The 21,297-nt window shown below is 49.4% G+C and overlaps 1 pseudogene; it reads right to left on the reverse strand.

Moving 5' to 3' along the window:
* LOC136113845 (dynein axonemal heavy chain 9-like) overlaps positions 1-21,297 on the reverse strand; it is a 248,318-nt pseudogene that overhangs the window by 164,048 nt on the left and 62,973 nt on the right.

The following is a 21,297-nucleotide window of genomic DNA, read 5'->3' on the forward strand; positions in this document are numbered from 1 at the left end:
GTGCTGTGTCATTTTTAGGTAGGAGACTGCATTCTGCCCACCAGAGCTAGAGGAACACAGCTCCGCAGCCTCTTGTAGCATCGGGACAAGCTTCAAGTCCCACAGGACAGCAACTGCACTTACTTGGAAGATATTGGAGAAGTCTCTCAAGTTGAAAATGTAGTGGAACTTGATGGCTGTTGGAAGGAATGTAGCGGCTACTTTCTGGTGCAGTCCCAGGGCAAGGGCAATCAGCTGCTGAGCTGATTTTTGCACAGCCCCCGAGAAATTCCCACTTGTCAGGTGCTGCGTTAAAATGGTGCTATAGATCCTGGACAAGGCATCCTGCCCAGGGATGGACAGCGCGAAGACACAGAAGTGACGCTGAGGGAGAGAAAGGAAGGCATGGAAAGGTCAGAGAGGTAGAAAAACACCTTTCAAGCAAAATGCCCTTGGGGATTTGCTGTGATAATCTCATCTAGGCTCCCTTTCCCATGAAATGCGGGACCAGATGATCTTTTGAGGTCCCTTCCAACCTGGGTTGTTCTATGATTCTCTGATTTGCAGTCCACCTGAACAAGGTTATTTCCCTCTCCCAGTTTGCCAGCAGAGCTCAGGTGGGAAGTGACATCACTCTGCTCACTAAACCAGGGATTTTCAACTGCATCTCACCAATGCTACACTGGAAGTGCAGTCCATTGAAGAGCCAAAGGGCTCTGAAGGTCCCACCGACCTCTGACAAAGCCCAGTCACTGTCTCTATTAAGAGCAGCCCCTGGAAGGTGCCATCTCCCAGAGGACCTCTTTACTAATTTGGAACTTGCAAAGTTGCCCATGGGACACTTCATTTTAACTCCACACCTTGCTGAAGAGGAGCCAGGGTCCAAGCTGACTCTGGTCATTAGGTTTCTCCATGATGAAATGAATTTTGCTCACTGCTACCCAGTCCCTCCATCGGTTGGCAGCTCCCAAAAATCAAAGTCTAATGTTTAAGATCTCTTCCCAAATCTTCTGTTATCAGCAGCGCTTGAACTGCTTTTTGTTTGGCTTGGGGTTTTTTTGTTCGGTTAGGTTTTTGGGGGGATTTGGTTGGTTGGTTGGTTTTGGTGTTCTTTGTTTTGTTGGTTTTGTTTGGTTGCTTGGTTTGGGGTTTGTTGGGGTTTTTGTTGTTGTTGTGTTTTGGTGTGGCTTGGGTTTTTTTTTAGTTTTGTCTGTTTTCTTCGTTTGGGTTTCTCCCCCACACCTCTTTTTACTGACAGCTGCAGCAGACAATTCTGGAAAGCAGGCGGCGTTAATGCACCATGCTTCAGAGCTAAATACGAGCTAAATGAAGGCAAAATCTGCCTGTATGGACCAGAAGGTTGTCCTGAAAGTAGGTGTTAAGCTGGCTGGCAACTTTTGACTTCCTCCTCTGACGGAGCTGCAGAATGCGAGGAAAAACAAACAAGGGAATAAGGGACCCAGTTCGGTGCTTCACTATTAGGAATCACAGTCACTCGACAGATTCGTGCCATTTGTACTGATAAAACAACAGCAGGATCTGCCAGTGGTTGTCCTCTAACCTCACGTTTAAATGATCCACCCCAAAATAAACCCAGCGATGCACCTGCCGTTGTGCAGGGCTTTACCTGCAGCCGAGGGTTGATGGTGAAGCTCCCCGCCGTCGGGTTCATGCACGACACATACTGCACGTTCGTGATCTCCTTCAGCGACAGCTTGGTCCGGTCGTACCTTCGGGCAAAACACAAGCAGCAGCACAGTGACCACGGCCACTGCCTCTCTCAGTACGTGTCCCTGGGCTGCCAGAGGCCGCTTGTCTTCAGGGGGTCAAATTCTGCGTCTTGCCAAGATGAGGCCCAGGCCCAGGTTGCCGGCCTATCTGTACACGGCCTGGCACACGCGAGTCCTGCTCCTGGTGGAAATCCTTCAGCTTCAACAACCTGTAGCTAATATTTCTATCAGTAATAAGCACTGAGCAAAGCCCCTGGGCCATACTCTTCACTTGCATGGAAATGGCAGAAAACAGCAGGAGTGTCTCTGGTTTGATCCCAACCCGGGACAGGGTGTGAGAGACTACAAGGGTGACTCTCAAACACTGTGGCAAACCCAGCCCTGCAACACCCAGTCATGGGAGACGGGCCATCGTGAGCAGGTGAATGGTGATTTACATGTCAAGGCCGAGGTGACAGCCACAGACAAAGGCTGGGTGACACAGGCAGTGCTGTGTTGAAGGACACGCAGCCTGTGCGCTGACAGGCCCGACACGGTGTCAAGGCCCAGGCTGAGAGACCCTTCGGGCCTCCCCCATCTTCCACAATCACCCCCAGTGACGCCTGCACAAAAGCCCAGGTGATCCCGAGGGCTATAAACCCTATAAAACCTGTGCCAGCACGGGCAGGGTGCCACCCTGGGGACCCTTCCACCCACCGGGCTGACCACGGGAACCGAACCACACACCACAGGGTGCTGAACCCTGACTACAGACCCAAGCATTCCTGCATAGGAACTGGACCTGAGACTACAAACCCCTCAAACACACCACGGAGCCCTAAGGGTGGTGAGACCTTTCCTTTCCCTTTCCTTTTCCTTCCCTTCCCATTTCCTTCCCCCTTCCTTTCCCCTTCTTTTCTTCCTCTCTCTTTCCTTCCTATATTCCTATTTCTTTGCCTTCCTTTTTGTGAGTAATACAGTAACATAAGGTTTAGAGCCCCACTTGTGCCACAAAACTCTTTCATGTGAATCTTTTCGCTGCTAAACTGTTTATCGATTGAGCTTAAGTAACATAAATCCTTCTGCCACTGAGTCATTTGCCAATTGGACCAAGCTACAAAAAATAAAGGTCTTTTGTTTGTGGACCTTCAGGATTGTATGTACTTTTTTCCAACCCAGGGGACTGACAAATCTCAGTCACACTTCCCCCAACCATAGCGCCAGGTGGGACATGACAAGGGTCAGCAGGCTGCTGCTGCCGGGGGAGGACAGGGAGTCCTGGGCTCCCTGGTTTAAGAAGGACAAGGAATTACTGGAGAGAGTCCAGCGGTGGCTACAAAGATGCTAAGGGATCTGGAGCACCTTTCTTGTGACAAGAAACTGAGAGAGCTGGGGCTGTTGAGCTGGAGAAGAGAAGCTGAGAGGGATCTGATCAATGGGATCAATATCTCAGGGTGGGTGTCAGAGGATGGACCAGACTCTGTTCAGTGGTGCCCAACGCCAGGGTGAGGGGCAACGGGCACAGACTGAAACACAGGAGGCTCCATCTGAACATGAGCAGAAACTTGTTTGCTGGGAGGTGCCAGAGCCTGGCCCAGGCTGCCCAGAGCGGGTGTGGAGGAATTGAAAACCATTCCAGTGGTTAAAATTCAGACAGTCAAGAAAACACACCTTCAATGAAAATAAAGAAATAATGGGAAGGGTTATTAGAATGGAGTCGTGAGACAGGTAAACTGAGCCTGGGCAGCTAGGAAGTGTCAGGTAGTCTGTAAACCCTGCCGTACCCAACCAACGGGGAACTGGGGAGGGAATTTGCAGTTGGGATTAGGGGTGGATATAAGCAGTGGCTTTTTGCCCTGTTTTGTGTGCCTACCTTTAGGTGGAACACCCGACCTTGCAAAATCGTTAATAAAATATGCTTTGCTGAGAGATCCTACCTGAGCCTATTATATTGGTGAGATGATAACTTCCTGCATGCAATACAGTGCCCAGTGGGCACTGCTGAGCACATGGGCAGAAGGCCTCGATGTGTCTGGGAGGGGACCCATGGCATGCTGCATCCCCCCGCACCTCGCTGCATCCCCTGTACGTTGCTGCATCCCCCCGCACCTCGCTGCATCCCCTGTACGTTGCTGCATCCGCCCGCACCTCGCTGCATCCCCTGTACGTTGCTGCATCCGCCCGCACCTCGCTGCATCCCCTGTACGTTGCTGCATCCGCCCGCACCTCGCTGCATCCCCTGTACGTTGCTGCATCCCCCCGCACCTCGCTGCATCCCCTGTACGTTGCTGCATCCGCCCGCACCTCGCTGCATCCCCTGTACGTTGCTGCATCCGCCCGCACCTCGCTGCATCCCCTGTACGTTGCTGCATCCCCCCGCACCTCGCTGCATCCCCTGTACGTTGCTGCATCCCACCGCACCTCGCTGCATCCCCCTATGCCTCACTCCATCCCCCACACCTCGTTGCATCCCTCTGCGCCTCACTGCATCCCCCTACTCCTCGCTGCAGCCCCTTGTGCCTCCAACGCTCCCTCGCAGCTCCCTCACCCTCTATCTGCCTGACTTCCCTGACACCCACAGCCCAAGATTTCTGCCTCCGCTCCACTGTCTCTGTTCCTCGGAAGCTTTTGGCAGAGCTCAGGCATGCACACAGCTGAGGAGAGTGGAAATTGCAATGCGTCCCTGCCCTGTATTCCCTGTGGAGAGATGCAAATATTCATGTCCCACACAGAGCTGCTGGCTAAAGTGTAAAACACACCAATCTCCTTCCAAAACAGTCACTGCTTTTCCTTCAAATCACCTCTGCCTAGATAATGGTTGTTTGCTGCTGCCTGACAGAAGACAATGTTAGGTGCTCACAGCAGGGGGGTTCACCCCAGCTGAGGCCAAATCCACAGCCGCCTCTGCTCTCAGCGTCGCGGGGCAGCAAGGCCGAGCATCGCGCTCCCCTCGCAGGCTTTGCACTGGGACCACAGTCACAAGCCACAGCAAGAGCAGAGCAAAGCTCCTCTCAACCCAGCTATGAGTAAGCAATCAAGCGGTATTAAAGAAGCGATGGACAACGTCCTCGGACACACGGTGTGAACTGTGGGGTTGTCCTGTGCAGGGACAGGAGCTGGACTCGATGATCCTTGCGGGTCCCTTCCAGCTCAGGACGTTTTGTGATTCTAAGTGAATTTGTTTGCTGGGGACAGGGGAAGCCCTGAGGGTGCTCAACTCTCAGTTCACCCAGAGCCTCCCAACCAGCTCTAGCCCAGCAGTATGCAATGGGAAGAGGGACCCACGCTTTGAGATTCTCTCAAACCCACTCCCCAGCACTGGAGCTGAACAAAAAGGTCTCCGACAACCAAGCCCAAGCAGGCTCCTACCAGTGGCCGTAGTCCAGGTGCTGCCGGATCAGCGTATGGGCCTGCACTGTCCCGTAAGCGTCCACCTCGGGCATGTTGAGATCATCAATGAAGTACACGAGCTTCTTGGTACCTGGAGGGCCATAATTCCTACCAGCCTTTTTCTCCAGAGGTTTCTCAAGCATACCTGTAGGGAGGCAGAGGTGCAAAGCTCATCTACTGGGAGAGCAACTGCTGCAAAATAAAAATGATTTCTCAGCCCAGCTCAATGCTGTGCTGTGTGTAGCTACAGCGGCCCCTCAAGGAGCTGAGATGTCCCCCAGCTGCAGCTGTATGAGGAGCAGCTGAGGGGCCTGGGGGTTCAGCTGGAGAACAGGAGCTGAGGGGAGACCTTCTGATCTCTGAACTGCCTGAAAGGAGCTTGGAGCCAGGGGGGGTCGGGCTCTGCTCCCCAGGAACAAGCACCAGGAGCAGAGGAAACGGCCTCAAGTTGCACCAGGGGAGGCTGAGGCTGGATCTGGGGAACAATTTCTTCCCCAAAGGGCTGTGGGGCATTGGAACAGGCTGCCCAGGGCAGTGCTGGAGTCACCAGCCCTGGAGGGTTGGACAGACGTGGAGATGAGGTTCTCAGGGACTAGAGTGCTAGAGCTGGGTTACGGTTGGACTCGATGATCCTGAAGGTCTCTTCCAACCAAACTGATTCTATGATTCTACAGTGCAGCTGGGAGCCCTGCAGGGACCCTTGGTCAGCACTTTGGTTTGACTTAAATCAGAAAGCTCTCAACTCTTCCTTCCAAACAAAAATACAACAAACTTCGTCTGCTACAAAACATGTCTACCTCAGAGCAAACAAGAGCTTTTCATGCAAGATAAAGCCTTTTGAATCTCTTCTGCATAATTTTTTAAACGAAATCTTGCTTGCAGAGGTGGCTGTGCCAGAGCAGTGAGCATCCCCTGCTGCCTGCCCCGGCGATGCGGCAACTGCAGCGTGGCCAGGGCAGCAGGCACTGGGCGCTGCGATGGAGAAAGGGAGATGGATGCTGTGGGCACAGAAGCCCACGAGCAAAGCTGCTGGTTTTGTGAATATATGCATCTTTTACCCTGTTAGACAAAAATAGGCGATCTCAGGGCCAAATTCCTGGACATCTTCAGAACAACCAACATGACACTTTTATTTAAATGCATCAAATAATCACAAGTTCCCTGATCTTCTCACCAGCGTTACCCAACCCTCCAGATAATGTGACAAGACTTAATTCCAACACGAGCTGTCAAATTACCACCTAGTTTCAAGTAGGGTCACGCACACGCAAAGGAAAGCACGGAGAGAACAGTTTCGCATTTCAAAGCCTTGGAAGACTTTAATTTGTTTTAGCAGAAGGCTGGGGTCATATGTTGCTCTAGCTCATAAAACGTGGGGAATATTTATAATCCTGGGCTGATATTTAATAAAAATCACCCCACGTCGCTGCACATCATGTTCTATAGGTTATCGATTCCTCTGATTGCAGCCCAGGCAACCTTTACTGTCTCAGTAAGTGGAAAAGCAAACGGAAGCAACGCTCCTCTGCCCAGACCCCGGGTGGGTTTTCTGCCCTGTGCTTACTCGAAGAATTTGTTTCATTAGCAGTTTTGGGTTGGCAACAGACCTATAAGGTGCTATAAAGCAGCACACGGTAAGTAGCAATTCTTTGTAATTAGGGAAGACTGGCAAATGTAAACGGGACTGGGAGTTTTTTTAAGCCATTTATTATCACGTGCAAAAGTTGTTAAGGAAGATTTATATTCCGTTGGTTTGTTTCAGATCACAGACCTTTCAAAACGCTGGGTTTTTCCTGCTTGGGTGCACTGCAGACAGCTCGCCTTGCTCACCACTCAAAATGCAGCTGATTTCTTGTCACAGACAGCTGCTGCACAAAGGAATGGATTGTGCTACGAAAAATGATGAATCTTTCCTCAGCGGAGCCTCTCTCCCCGTTCAATAAAACCACAATATTTGAAATTTCTGGTAGCAAGTTAAATTAAGTGTTTCAAATAAGCATTTAATTTAAATTTAATTAGTCCCTAATTAACATATAAAATCAGCCCTTTTTGAGGTTAAACAAGTATGCAAGAGATTCATCACACTGAAATGCAATTACTGGGGATCAAGTGACATGTTCGTGGAAGTGGTATTTTAATTCAAAGCCGTATCTCACAATAATAATAAGGGGCGGTGTGTCTGTGTGAGATCCTGACACATACTCAAACCAGCACCTCAAAGAAACAGTCTGGACACCTCGTACCTTCTGGTTGGGGAGCAAGGGAGAGGGAAAAAAAGAACCCAAACAAAAAAAACCACAAGATTTATTGCAATTTCTCTGAATGACAGAAGTCAGGGCTACATCTGATGGAGGGGCAGAGGCCCAAGAGGGCACGAAGCAGAGCGAGGCCCAGGGCAAATGCCACAGAATGTGGTATTTAGTCACAATAAACTACAGAAAATCCCCAAACTGGCCCCAGGTTCAGGCAGAGAGAGTGTTGGGCTCCTTTTAACCCCTGTGCACATGGCGCTTCTGGAAGCCACAGGATGCAGGGATGGGTTGAACAACAACTCTGCTTCCCCTAAGGGCTGCATCTTATACATCTCTGCAGCAACAGGCACCTTGTCTAAGGAGCTACTGGAACTCAGGTTAGGATCTTTTTTAAGTAAGAAAAAATCCAAAATTACTTTGTGCCCATGTTTTACAAATTTAAAGATGTGCCTGCTGGGGAAAAGAATAAAGCAGCCAAGTGACAAACTACACAAAAAGGGACAAATTAACTCTAAAAAATGAGCAGCAGGGATCCAGGCCAAGCAGTATAAATCATGCTTCTCAATGCAAATCTCACCACCACATCTTCATCCACACACAAGACAACTTGCTCCTCTGTGCAGGGGAAGAAAATCACTGACTCAGCCCACAGCTCATGACCAGGGACACGGTGCCAGGTCTGCCTGTACAAATAACACCTGCACACACTCGCCCATCCAGCTGGAGACAAACGGCTGCACATTCACAGAATCACAGGATCCCAGGCTGGTTGGGCTGAAGGGACCTCTGCAGATCCCCAGTCCAAGCCCTGCTCACGCAGGGTCACAGAGCAGATCACACAGGTGGGTCCAGGCGGGTTTCAATGTCTCACAGAAGGAGACTCCACACCCGCTCTGGGCAGCCTGGGCCAGGCTCTGGCACCTCCCAGCAAACAAGTTTCTGCTCATGTTCAGATGGAGCCTCCTGTGTTTCAGTCTGTGCCCGCTGCCCCTCACCCTGGCGTTGGGCACCACTGAACAGACTCTGGTCCATCCTCTGACAGCCACCCTGACATATTGATCCATTGATCAGATCCCTCTCAGCTTCTCTTCTCCAGCTCAACAGCCCCAGAGCTCTCAGTCTCTCCCCATAAGAAAGAATCTCTAGGTCCCTCAGCATCTTTGTCCCCCACCCAGGCAGCTGGACAGAGAGACAGAGAGACAGACAGACAGCCAGCCAGACAGCTCAGCCCATTTAGCAGCTCAAGGGCATTTTGCAGAGACCCCAACACAGGGAAAAAAGCAAAGGGGCACCTGGGAGGGAGGAGGGAGACTGCAGCCATCACACACTAGCAAGACCCAAAACCCTTCAGACCTGCCCCAGAAAGCTGCCGTGACTCCACGACACAGCCCCAGGTGACACAGCGTGGGCTGAGCCTGTGCTGTCACCTCTGCGAGTGGATCAGTCCCACAGGGCAACTTTAAACTCTGACACCTTCCTTAAAACATCTGCAGTGTCGGGAGCCCAGCAGAGCACAGACAGGGGCTGTGATGCTCATGGCCGTGAGCGTGTTCGCCCCAGGGCCACCTGGCCAGGAAAAACCCACATGGTGAAGGTTAAAACCTTGGTCTCACTGGTGCTGGTCCTGTAGAGGGAGTAAAGGGATTTCAGGACACTTGGGTCAGACCAAACTCCATAAAGGAAGTTATTTTGGTTTACAGTGACCCACAGCTGTTGTTCAACTCAAAACAAGCAAGGTTGTTTCATTCCTGATTAATAAATACATGTAGAAAATTATCCTCTCTCTTTAGGTCAACTGAAAGTGAAAATACCATTCCAAAATGAGTCACTTTTCAACAATTCCCTCTTTCTCTTCATCTGTGAAAAGACTACACAGCAGAACTGACCTTATCCTGGTCTCAAACTTCATCTTTCACTGATGTGCCAAAATCCTCATCAAAGATATTCTCATGGGCTTCCCCAGGTCAGAGCCTCCCAGGGTCAGCAGCCGTGTCCCCTGGGGCGGTGGGATGTGGCACCCGCTCCGTGGGAGCACACGGGGCTGCATCAGGATGCGGGGGACAGCCCAGGAACCAGCAGCACCTGCACATCCCCATTAGCACTGTCCTCACTGACAACTGGGATGCAATTCCCATCATTGCACTCTGAGCACAGCTTAGATCCCAGCCAAGCAACCCATTCTATTCAGCACGGGCTTAAATTCAAGCGTATTAAAGACACACCTCAAGTCAAGTACGAGCTGTGTGCTGTAGAGAACAGCAGCAGATTTAAGTGTGTGCTTCGCACAGCCCTGAACCAGAGTCGTGGTGTTCAGAATTCAATCCCTCATGTTGGGAAATGCCATTTTCCATAAAACCAGGAGTCTGCGGACCAGTGAGTTTCACAGTGGGATTTAAGAGTCAGTGGGTGCCAGTGCAGTGCCCACAGTGCACACCCAGCTCCAAACCCCGACGGACACCCCAGGAATTTGGTGACCTGCCAGGCAGAAGTCCCACATCTCAGCCATTGTCTTACCTTGCAGCATGGCAGAGGTGGTGTAGTAGTTAAACGGGACCTTCTTCACCACATAGGCGTCTGTATCCAGTGAGCAGAGCTTGTCCCCCACCAGCACAGACTTCCCCGTGCCGGCGTTGCCCACCAGCATCACGGGGCGCCGGCGCTCCAGGAGCCTGTCCATGAAGTACCGCACACGGACCGTCTCGGTGGTGGGCACCAGGCAAGCCTGAGAGGGGCAAAACGAGCAGGTAAGTGTACCCATCTGTGGCACCACCCCACTGCCATGTTCTGAGGAGACATCAAACTGGGAGAGCCAGGAATGAGTGCGGTGACCTGAGTTTCTAGATGGCGCTAGGAAGGGAACAATACACTGCTACCAACCATTCAAGTCAAACTATCTGTACAGACGAAACAATGACAGCGGGATGCTGGGAGCAACATCTGGATCTCCCCGCAAACACACATTTTGCTAAAATGGTAACAATTTTTACAAGTCATCTGCTCACTGTGGCACCTCTAAAAGGAAAGAAAGGCATAGCTGGCGAACGCAATTCACTACCTGCAGCAACTCTCATTTTTCGTCCAAATCATATAAACAACCCTATTTTCAGCCACGCAGAATGACGAGATGGTGTCTCAGGGACTTTGTCACTACGTTGTCCCACATCCTGCTTCTCTCTGCAGGCCAAACGCACCTCCATCCCGCACCCTGGGCACACCAGCCCTGGCTCATAGGTGTCTCTGAGCCTGCGCCTCATGGACATCACTCAGCTCTGGAAGATGGATGGAGGATGAGTCTTCACAGTCAAAGTACAGTAAAGAAAGATGGGTAATTGAGTTGTACTTCATAAAGAATGTGTCAAGGGTTTTGATTGTGGGGTGACAATACAACCATGGCAGATGTGTTGTTAGCCCCCTCTCCCCCACCTTCAGCCCCTCTCTCTCCCCCATTCCCACTCAGGACAGGTGATTGGGAGGGAAAGAAGGATAGATAGAAGAGAATTGGAAAAATTAAAGATGTTTTACTAATGCTACTAATAAGAATAGAGAAAATAATACAAAATATACAAAACCAATCTTGAAAGCCCCAGCAACTGCAGAGCTGGCACCTGAAGTCCTGGACTGGACTGTGCAGCCAACCGGAGCTGGATTCAGTCTGTCATGAGGCCTCAGTTCGCAGGGACGACCAGCAAGGTCCTCTCCTAATCTCGGCCATAAGCAAAATGGACGAGATCCTCGTGATCTCCCACTTTTATATGAAGTGTTCACGTGAATGGGATGTTATACTCTGTTTGTCAGTTTCTTGGTCACCTGTTTCTCATTGCCCCTCTCGCGAGATGCGAATCTGTCCTTATCAATAACCTCACATTCCATTGCTATGTTTACCAAAACATGGATCTGGTTCTCCAGGAAAACGCAGCTGATATGAAGGTTTTACCTGACAGGCAAATTCACTAAAAGAGAAACTTGTTTTTAACAAAACCAGGACGGAATGCCATTCTTATTATGAAGTGCTTGACCTCGAATGAGACTTCAATTGAAATGCCTGCATACAGTCACTAAAATGCATGTGCTCTTCCCAGACAAAACACGTGCAAGGTTCACATACCTGTAAGGGCATTTCTGGATCAAATTCAAACTGAGGAATAAGTTTAGACCAAGGTTCAAACTTCTTCGTTTCTGGATCAATGTAGAAGTCAAAGACTGTGCCCTGAGAGGGAAACTTGATAGTCTTGAATTCTGCCACCCACCACTTGCTGAACTCCACTCTGTAGTCCACAAGCTATAAGACAAAAAGTGGAGAAAATACACTAATCTGGATCAATTAATTAGTAATGGAGAATGTTATCTATCCCAGTCCACCAGAGCGGGATTAGTCCTTAAAATATATTCCACAGCATAAAGTTCTTATCATTTTTCCTGCTATTAAGCCTAATTTTTCATTTTCTTCATTTCTGCTCATCAGTCCTATTTATTCATCTAAATAATTCATCCTCTGTGTTGATCACTCTTGGTATGTCTGAGACTAGATAGATGGATCAATTTGAAAAAGAGAAATACGTGCCTATGACTAAACAGACCACTTGATTGATTCTTGGTGCCTACTTCTTCCAACAGACAAGGACACAACATCCGTCTACATCTGTGCTCATGGTCAGTCACAGCACGCATACCAAAGCCTTTCCTCATCAATCACACCACTCTATTCAGAGTGAGTTGTTGTCTTCTGGCTTCTTTTCAAGCCACAACGTTTCAGACAAGCAGGACTGCAGACCCCAGCGTACCAAAGCAGCAGCGAGGGGCTGCCCCTCTGACCCCGCCGTGATTCTGCGCTGCCACATTCCCCTCAAAGCACCCGTTTCCTTGCTTTTCCCCATTGTATCTTTCTACACATGGAGATTTTGGAGCATCTGAATTTTTTCAACTGGGGTGACAGTTTTGCTTTAGATGCTGGGTCAGGACTCACAAAATGTGCTTAGTCCCCTCCTCTGCCCTAGGTCTCCTGTATGACATTGGGCCAGCCATTCTGCCCAAACACCTTCCCATGTGGACAATGGGAACTGGAGAGAGGTGGAGGAGAGGAGGAGAGGAAAACTGCTGTGAGAAAGATGTTTGTGAAATACCGGACGCATCATTTAGCCCGTTTTAACAGCACAGTTTGTTCCTGGGGTGTCTGCGGGTCTCTCCTCCCCATAGCCATACAATGTGGGGTCACCAACACATTGTCCATAGGCTGCTCGGCCTCCATAAGGAAACCTGGGTTTGTTGCTGAACTGAACCAAGTGTCCTCCATAAAGCCTCCTGAGCCACAGTCCCTCAAAAGACCAGTGGATTTGAAAAACACATTAACAGTATCCACGATTTTGCAGACTCGTGCTATTCAGAGAGGCAGAATCCCTGTAATTCTCCATTCTCCTGTTGTTATAACTCCTCAGCAGCGGCAGCAGAGTCGCCCGCAGTGGAGCGGGACGTGCGTGGCTGCTAAAAGCTTTCCCACAAGGGTGCCCTTACCCCCACAGCCAAACCGCCTGCAAGCGCGCTGTGCCGCGCTGCCCGCCCTCCCTGACCCCGCGGTTAAATGGAGCCACTCCAGCCCCAGCTCTATTGCCAGAACGGTGTGGAATTCAAACCACTTCCTTAATAAAAACCCCATATGGATTACCGCTAATTTCAGAGCCAGGAAATGGCAAATCTATCATCTGTTTTTATACAGGGGCCCCGCTACCCACCAACAAGCACCGAGTAGTGGGAAGCCTCCCAGACTGTTTCTCCTGACATTTCGGCCGCGAAAGGTCAGCGCGAAGGGCACCTTCGGTGGAAAGCAATAAACAGATTTTATATTGGATCATTTTTCATCAGGCTCCCCATTGCTCGGACTGCTGTATCCTCGCACTCTCAGCTCTGACATTTACAGAGCATCGCGGGCAGTAACGCACAGCCAGGCTCCCGGCGGAGCCTCCCGGAGGGTCGCTGTGCCTGCAGCTGCTCCTGCAGCCCACCCAGAGCCACTACCGCAGGCAGGAGCCTGGCCTGATGCACCCGAGACTGACTGTGCGGCACGGGGAACACAGCGGCCAGCTGCCACAGCACCGCACACCAGCATACTTGCGCTTGTACTGCTGAAGCAAAGACAAGTAGTGCTTCCCAGGCTTTATTGTGCTTTGTTTTGTTTCTTTAAGTCATCCTAGACTGGCAACACTAAGGCTGAGTATTTCCCAGCTGGCACATGGGAAATGGAGGCTCCACAAGGACCGAGGAAGCTGGTCTCGCACAGGTCATTCAATGGTCACAAGGTGTGATGGCACCAAGTGAGCACCCAGCTGAGCTTGAGCTGTGTTGTTCAGCACTTCCTGAAGCATCTGATCCTTGGCATGGAGCAAATCTGAAGAGACCAGCAGACACTCTAGGTCTGGCGTTAAGGTACATGAAAACACACAAAGAGACCCCTGGGAGCACTTGAGCAGCCATCAAGAACGGCAGTGCCTCCACCCGAGCTGGGGAGGGGTGTCTGGTGTTACATTCGTGGAGAGACCTCCCGCATAGTCCAGACAACACAGAGTTTGACACGAGCCCAGCGGAGATCAGACGTGGATCTCCAAGCCCTTGACAGCAGTGCAGTGTGGGCAGACCCAGACATCAGGACTACACACTTTAGATCTGAGGATAAGGCGTCCTCTGACTAGGGGATGCAACCACCCAAGAGTAGGTGTGCCCCTGTGGCCACGAAAGTCAATGGCACCTGGGGTGCGTTAGGAAAAGTATGACCAGCAGGTCAAGGGAGGTTGTTCCTCCGGCTCTGCTCTGCCCTGGTGACAAAACACCGGCTGGTTTGTGTTATGTAGCACGTCTACCTGTGCAGTCAGAAGGCTGAAAGACTGCTCCACTGATACATCCATCTGATAAATCAGTCTTAATTTGATCACATTATGCACATCCACAGCCTTCTATAAGTTAACCTTATGTTTCTCCCCAGTGAAATGCATCTGCATAAGCAAACATCCCTCCACCTTTACCACTGACCCCTCAGCTGTTCTCCGGTGGTGTTACACCCTGGATAACGAGGCCTTTCGTAAAAGGAATTGTTGTGTTTCTAGTTTATTATCACCTATATGAGAGCCCCAGGAAAACAGCATTACTGGCATAGCACTATGTTTCAGAAAGTATGAAGAAATCAAAACAACACAAAACCACACAAACAAACTGTGTGAAAGATGCTGAAGAGGCATCTTCCGTCTTACCTGATCTCGAAACATTGATCCACCAAAGGCCCAGACGGCAGCAAAGACAAAGTAAAGTTCATAAAGCTCCTTGGGACAGTCAGGAGGTGTGTTCTCCTCTGCCAGGAGACATTCAAGGAGGTAGCACAACATCTGAACCATACTCTGTTCAGGAATGGGAATAATCTTCTTAAATCTAAGGGATGGAAATTAGAAAGCAATACGTCCATCACAACCCAGGAAGACTAGAAATGCTCTTTCAGAATACTGGCATTCTGCTTGTCAGCGGTACGTGTCCTATTCCCAGGTACAATAAAGAGAACACCCATTCTCACACTCAGACCCGCTGGCACCGGCACATATACAAGTAATAACAATAATCAGAAGTTTCAAGCATTTTAAAACTTTGATCTTCTTGAAAGAAGCAGAATGGAAGACTTGCTAAAGGCAATGATTTCCTGCAAGCACGATGAGTTCAAAAGCGGTCAAATAGAGGAGTAATAAAACAAACCCTTTCATCTTGCCATTTTACATTCATTTAAGCTACACTTACAGAATTCCAAACTAATATTGTAGCTGCACTGAAGTCCTCCATAAAGTAATTATAGCTATTTGAAAGGTTGGTTCTACGATTTCTGAATTAAGCAAGCTACCAAAACACTCAGCTCAGGGCTGCCTGCAGCTAATCCCGTGGATTTCACGCTCTGAGACAATGTTCAGCAAACAGAATGGGAAACGTCCGATTGACTTTGCTACCAACAGTCAAAACCAACTTGGTCCCACAGAGAGAAGTTCCCTAGCACAATGTTTAAGTCCTGATTCCAGACCCTTCTGACACATCCCCCTTTTGGCTGACATCTCCCATGCTCACTGATTTTTCTTTTGTTTTTAAAGGAAAGTGCAACTATAGGAAGCAAGTAGAGGATGGGAGATGCTCCCTTAAGTTTTCTGGGACTCTCCTTTGGCCAGTCCTCACCACAGTATGAGAAAGAGAATGGTTTCACATGATGATAAGCAAGAACCACATGACTTCCCTGTGGACACTGCTTTAAAGCCAAATCAAGCCAAGAAGCACTAGGACCCTTCCAAATACCCAAGTTCTTAATGAAAAATAACTTGTGGAGTGCGCTCAGGTCTAGCCTGACACATCAGGAGGCTGAAAAGCTTTCTCTTTGGGATCTGCCGGAATTATTTTCCAAGAGATAGAGAGTTGATACAGGAAATACAATAAAAATCAAATCAAAATCAGATGAAAACCAGATCTGACCAACACGATACAGGCAGGAGCGTCACTTTGCCCACCTCGCCCTGCTGGTTCTCTAAGCTTAAGCCAATGATGCTCAGGGCTTCCAGGGGCAAGGAGGATCATGTGCAGCACAACCCAGCGCAGCACAGCTGGGCTGGACAGTGGCAGGTGTCCCCATGCCCTCACCACGGGTGACACAATCACTCATCAGATGGTACCTTGTTCTGAGGGTGTCCAGGCAAATGGGCAGGTACTTATCAAACAAAATGGTCAGGTTGGCTCTTTCGGACGGGATCTCTCGCCTGTCGATCCAGCTGCTCACTGGAGGATTCCAGCCCAGATCCGACGGGTTGATGTACAGGATCCCTTTAGGCCCAGGGTAAGAGAGAACATATAGTAAAGACATAGCAGAAACTGTTCCTTTCTTCCAGCAGAGTTTACCAGGTACTTTCACACAACTAAAACCCTATCAAATATGACGGGACGTCCCATTACCTGCCCCCTTTTCCTGCCCCACTGCAGAGTAGAAACATGAACAGTGAAGAAACTTCACCCTTGAAACCACGGCGCTTTTCATGACCTTGCCCTAAATTCAGAACATTGTCTTGTCTGAGCAGTTTCATTGCTCTGGGCCCCATTTCCCCATGTGTAAAACTAGGGGACACCTCCATTCCCTTCTCCCATACTTCATGCACTTCTTCAGAAGATCAAGAACTCTTTGAGACAGATACTGTCCTTCTCCTCATAAAGTCCATCCAAAGGGCTTTGCACAACAGGAGCACTCAGCAACGCTGAAGCCATGATCACCCACCAACAGTCAGAGTGCTCTGGGTAAATCTCCAGGATGATGACAGCTCCACATGTGCATTTGGGGTCAGGATCCTCAGTTTGTCTGTCAAAAACCTGCCCTGTCCACCCACGGCCGCTGTGATCTCAGGTTGGGTACTTGCAACAGGAGTCAGGTTGGCCAACAGAAGACTGGTTAATGGCACTAGATCCTCCTGGGTTCACGGCAAATCCCAGTGCGGAGCTCAGGCCAGGACTCACCCGCTCGGGACACGGTTGCTGGGGTGGCTGTGCGCAGGTGGCTGATCTCAAACACCAACCGCATCGTTGGGTTCAGAGGGATTCTCTCATTGCTCGCCAGGGTCAGCACCTGCATTGGGCAGACAGACAGACAGAATGACATCTTCCCCAGGAACAGGAATGAAAAGCATTCAGCACTTTGCACTAAAAAGCTTGGTTGCTGCCAGCACAGTTCCTTGAGGGAATGCAGCTGATTTCCAGCAGGCAGTAGAACTGTCTTCCATGACTCAAAGGAACAGCACTCCCTTCGAGCGGCGGAAAAAGGTGTGGAATTATGACCCCACCCTATTTTTGAAGGGCCTGGAGTTACAATCAGGACATCTGTGATTATCCACGAGCCCAGTTCCAGGAAGGGAAATTACAATGAAACCATGATTTGAGCTATTTCCCCTCATGCACCATTTTCTATATGTGATATTGTTTGGTGTATCTGAAGAAACACAACCGCATTATTCTAGGAGGTGTTATTTCAGCATCTGCATTTTTAGGCTGAACCATGCCACGCAGTCAAAGAATATCTCCTTCTTTAACTTATATTCATTACCTTATTATCATCCGTCACAGTATTAAGAGACTCAATCCACATTGGATCAATATCTCCATCTAGTACCATCCACTTGGGACCGTCATGCGTGATGTTGGCCAGCTCTCGCATGATTGATGAAAACAGGCCTGGGAGGGTGACAGGAAGATGGTGATGAACACTGAACTTGACACCTGCTCTAACGGTTTTCTCCAGCAACACAGTAAAAATTACTCTAATTAATGCTTTCCTCTCAAACATGCACAACTCTATGTGCCTATACGTAAATATTACTATATCACAATACGGTTCTAGTTTGCTTTAAAGTGAAAAAAGGGTTATCAGTTATCACTACTGAAAATGATTGCAGACCTACGCACGAGCTTCATTCCCACCGAGAATCATAAGGGATAAGAAAAACGTAGAGTAGCTACTCAAAGGCAAAAGGCGGCATGAGTTATACAATGCAGAGAAAACCACCTGAACATGCCTAGGAAATCCTTATAAATATTTTTTTGTGGCTCAAAGTATATCAGGGCAATCAAGATGCATTAAACGCTGGGTCATGGCTTTAGTGAGACTGAGGGGAGAACAAGCACAGAATGACATTGAATGACAGAACAAAATGTTGGTAAAATCAAGGAGAGAGAGGATACAGAGTCTCAAGGGGAGTAAATAATGAATGTTAAGAAGACCACGAAGGCTGGGAATAGAGCAGCAGCACTGCAGAGCAAATGAAAACTCCACAAAACTATTGCTCTCCTCTACATGTGAAAATACCTCGGGAGATGCTGGTCCTCATGAAAAAACATCAGGCAAACATTAAAAAAAAGCCTCTCTTCCAGTGAATTGTGACAAGAACTCTTTTTTTTTCTCTTTTTTTCTCCAGGACAAGCTATTTCTTTGTGATCCAGATCAGGAACAGCTAGTGGCACCATCTGACTGAAGACAAAGCTTGTGCTCAGCAAATGCAGAACGGCTCACCTGGAACAGGTGTGCGATCCCGAGACTGGGTCAACAAAAATAACGCTTCAGCGCCTCTGCCTCCAGCCAGTTCCTTACGTGTTGGACACACGCCTTGGGAACCACTCCGACATTGTTAGCATCAGAAACAGTTGCTGTCTCAGGGCAGCAGGGCTTCCCTCGGATACACCGCGGCAGCGGGGAGAGGAAAGCGCCTCTGTCCCGACCTTGTGCATCCACAGCACACGGCTCTCTTGGGGTTTAAAAGAAGAGTTTTGTTCTGCAAAGAACACTTTTGGGATTCCCATATGGGACCTTTTACCACCTAACATGTAGGACCTTTTCAACTTCTGATAATGTGACAGGATAAAACTGGGGAGCGGAAAAGCAGGGGCTGATCTGTAAGGGAACAGGTCACCTCTTGCTAGGCTGTGGTGGAGATTGCCTTGCTGGTCTTTGACAACATGAAACAACATTTTCAGGAATGGTTACTGCAGAAAATATCTGCCTTGAAAGCTCAGGGAGGAGTGCCACTATTTCATTTAAACCATCGCAGGCCAGAAACCACTGGACAGTCACCTGTAAAATGTCCCTCCTGCTGTTCGGTGTCACCGCTGCCCTCGATCTGCAGCCACTGCTGCAGCCAGTCTGCACAGTTCAGGCTGTACCCTGCACGTCCCTCTGCCACTTTGATTTAGGCTCCCTAATTACAATTAGAAAGAAATTAACCTGGCATTGGAGCAAAGCAGGGGGTCGGGAAGGGTCCATGGCGGGGCCAGGGGAGGTGGGTGGCAGCTCATCTGCTGCTGTGGATGATTCATGGTAATGTCTTCCCTCACCTCCCCCGCACCTCCCAAACCCGCCGCACACGTAAATCGAAGCTGCCTTTATGTATCAGTCACAACCCAACATTTCCACTCCAGATTTTCTGTAATCTTCCAGCAAGTTTGAAATGTTCCTCAGGAGTAAGCAGGATCAACAGCTTGGCAAACGCTGGTGTGCTACAGAGATCGGGCAGCCATACTGAGTGGAAAAACTGACGTTAAGGCTGCTGTGCGTGCTATCAGCAATGAAAACCTGGGGATGGGACATTTTTTGGGGTCCCAGTGCACACCACAGTGCAGGAGGGACATCTCTTCCATCACTGGTCCAGCCAACTCCCAAAAACTGCCTGCCCCACTTAGGAACTGGTAAGTGTTGGTATTAATGGGCATTAAAATTATTCTTAGGGCAATAGGATCAAGTAGGCTTATGCTATATTTCCCATTTGAAGATCAAAGAGCTAAAACATCCTGTGTATCCTTTCAACAACAAACTGTCACGTGGCTGTAGGCAGCAGACAAGCACCTGGGCTCTCAGACCTGCACATGAAGAACCAGTCACCCTGCTGCTGCTCGGGAAAGTCATTAAAAATACCCGTCTTTATCTACATATTTCAGACATGAAATGACATTTACCGTCTTTCCATTCTCTTGTTGCTGGGTTAATGATGCCAAAGAGCTCATCATTGGTGACTGCCTTGGGGTTGAGGTCTGTCCAGACAGGACGCCGCTTCATTATCTGGTAAGTCCTGTTCAGGGATCTCATCACCTGAGACTTGCCCGTGCCCGCGTTACCCACCACGCAGACAGAGTGCCGGACCGTCAGCAACTCCTCCAGCTGCACCACCTGAGAAAAACACTCCCAAATTTTAGACAAAGATGCCAAACTGAAGTTCAGGTCTATAAAATAGGTCCCACTGGGCCACCTCTTTAGAAAGACGTGACCCTGAGACACAAGCAGATTTGACAATTGAGTTTGGTCCAGCCACTCTAATCACAATGGGTGAAATCCTCAGCCTGCAGATAAACTTTCAGCGCTGTTTATACTTGACAACCACCACCTGATGAGGCCCTGCTCTCCAGGGGCTACACTTTCATGAGCCTACAAAAGTTGGCCCCTTTGGAAGCCCAGAGACTGATCCAGTGCTGACTTCAGGAGCAGGTGCAGCTGCCTCAGACCCAGCACAGCTGACTGCCCTCCAGCGAGATCTGCCTGCAAGGACAATGCTGTGCAGAGCTCTCTTTGTAGAAGCAAAGCTGTTTGAGAAAACCCAAATGATTTGATGGCGATGTGGGTGTAGCAGAAGATCTCTTGGTCTTACTTTGAGCACAAAGTTGTCCTCAGCCTGCAGCCGGAGGTCCAGCACAGCCTGCCTCACAAACGACTCAAAATTCAGGTCACGCTTCCGAGGCACATCCAGGGCAGGGAATAGATCCCCAATCAGCCCCATAAACACCGGCACATCATCCGTCACAATCTTGGGGATGTTGAAGTCACGAAGAGAGCGCATCAGAACCTGGTCTTCGGGTCGCTCTGGGTCATCTCGCTTGAGGGAGCCAGCAACAACCAGCACTGACTTAATGGCACGCAAGCCCCAGTCGTAGTGATCCCACACCAGAGGAAGAAAAAAAAAGAGGCATGAGTTTATGCTTAGACAGTACCATGTAGGGTGAAGAACCACCATTCCCAAACTGCCAGACTAGTAAGCAATGAAAATACATCTAAATCTGTTATTTGCATTGTGGCCAGAGACCTTCTCCAGCCTGAGTGACCTGGTTTCCATCTCAGGAGGTGAGATTCCCGTCAGGGACAGTATTAAAGAGTCAAATAATTCAGCTGTTCAGACCATCACATGGGCTCACAGTTGGCAGTAAGACAGCAGCAGGATTTGCACTCCAGAGACCAAAGCAATTTGTTTCACCTAAATCATAAAGCACCTATAGCAAGGCCAGCCAGCCCCCTGCATCTGCAGGAGCCACCAAGGTGAAAGGCTTGTTAGTCCATTATGAGGCCCCAAAGACCCAAGTTTCTCCACCCTGCCCATCACAAGATGACAAGCCTGTTTGGTCTCAGAGGAGGTCCAGGAATAAGGGGTCAGTAAAGACATTGCTGA

This window comes from Patagioenas fasciata, chromosome 29 (assembly GCF_037038585.1).
Source record: "Patagioenas fasciata isolate bPatFas1 chromosome 29, bPatFas1.hap1, whole genome shotgun sequence".
NCBI lineage: Eukaryota > Metazoa > Chordata > Aves > Columbiformes > Columbidae > Patagioenas > Patagioenas fasciata.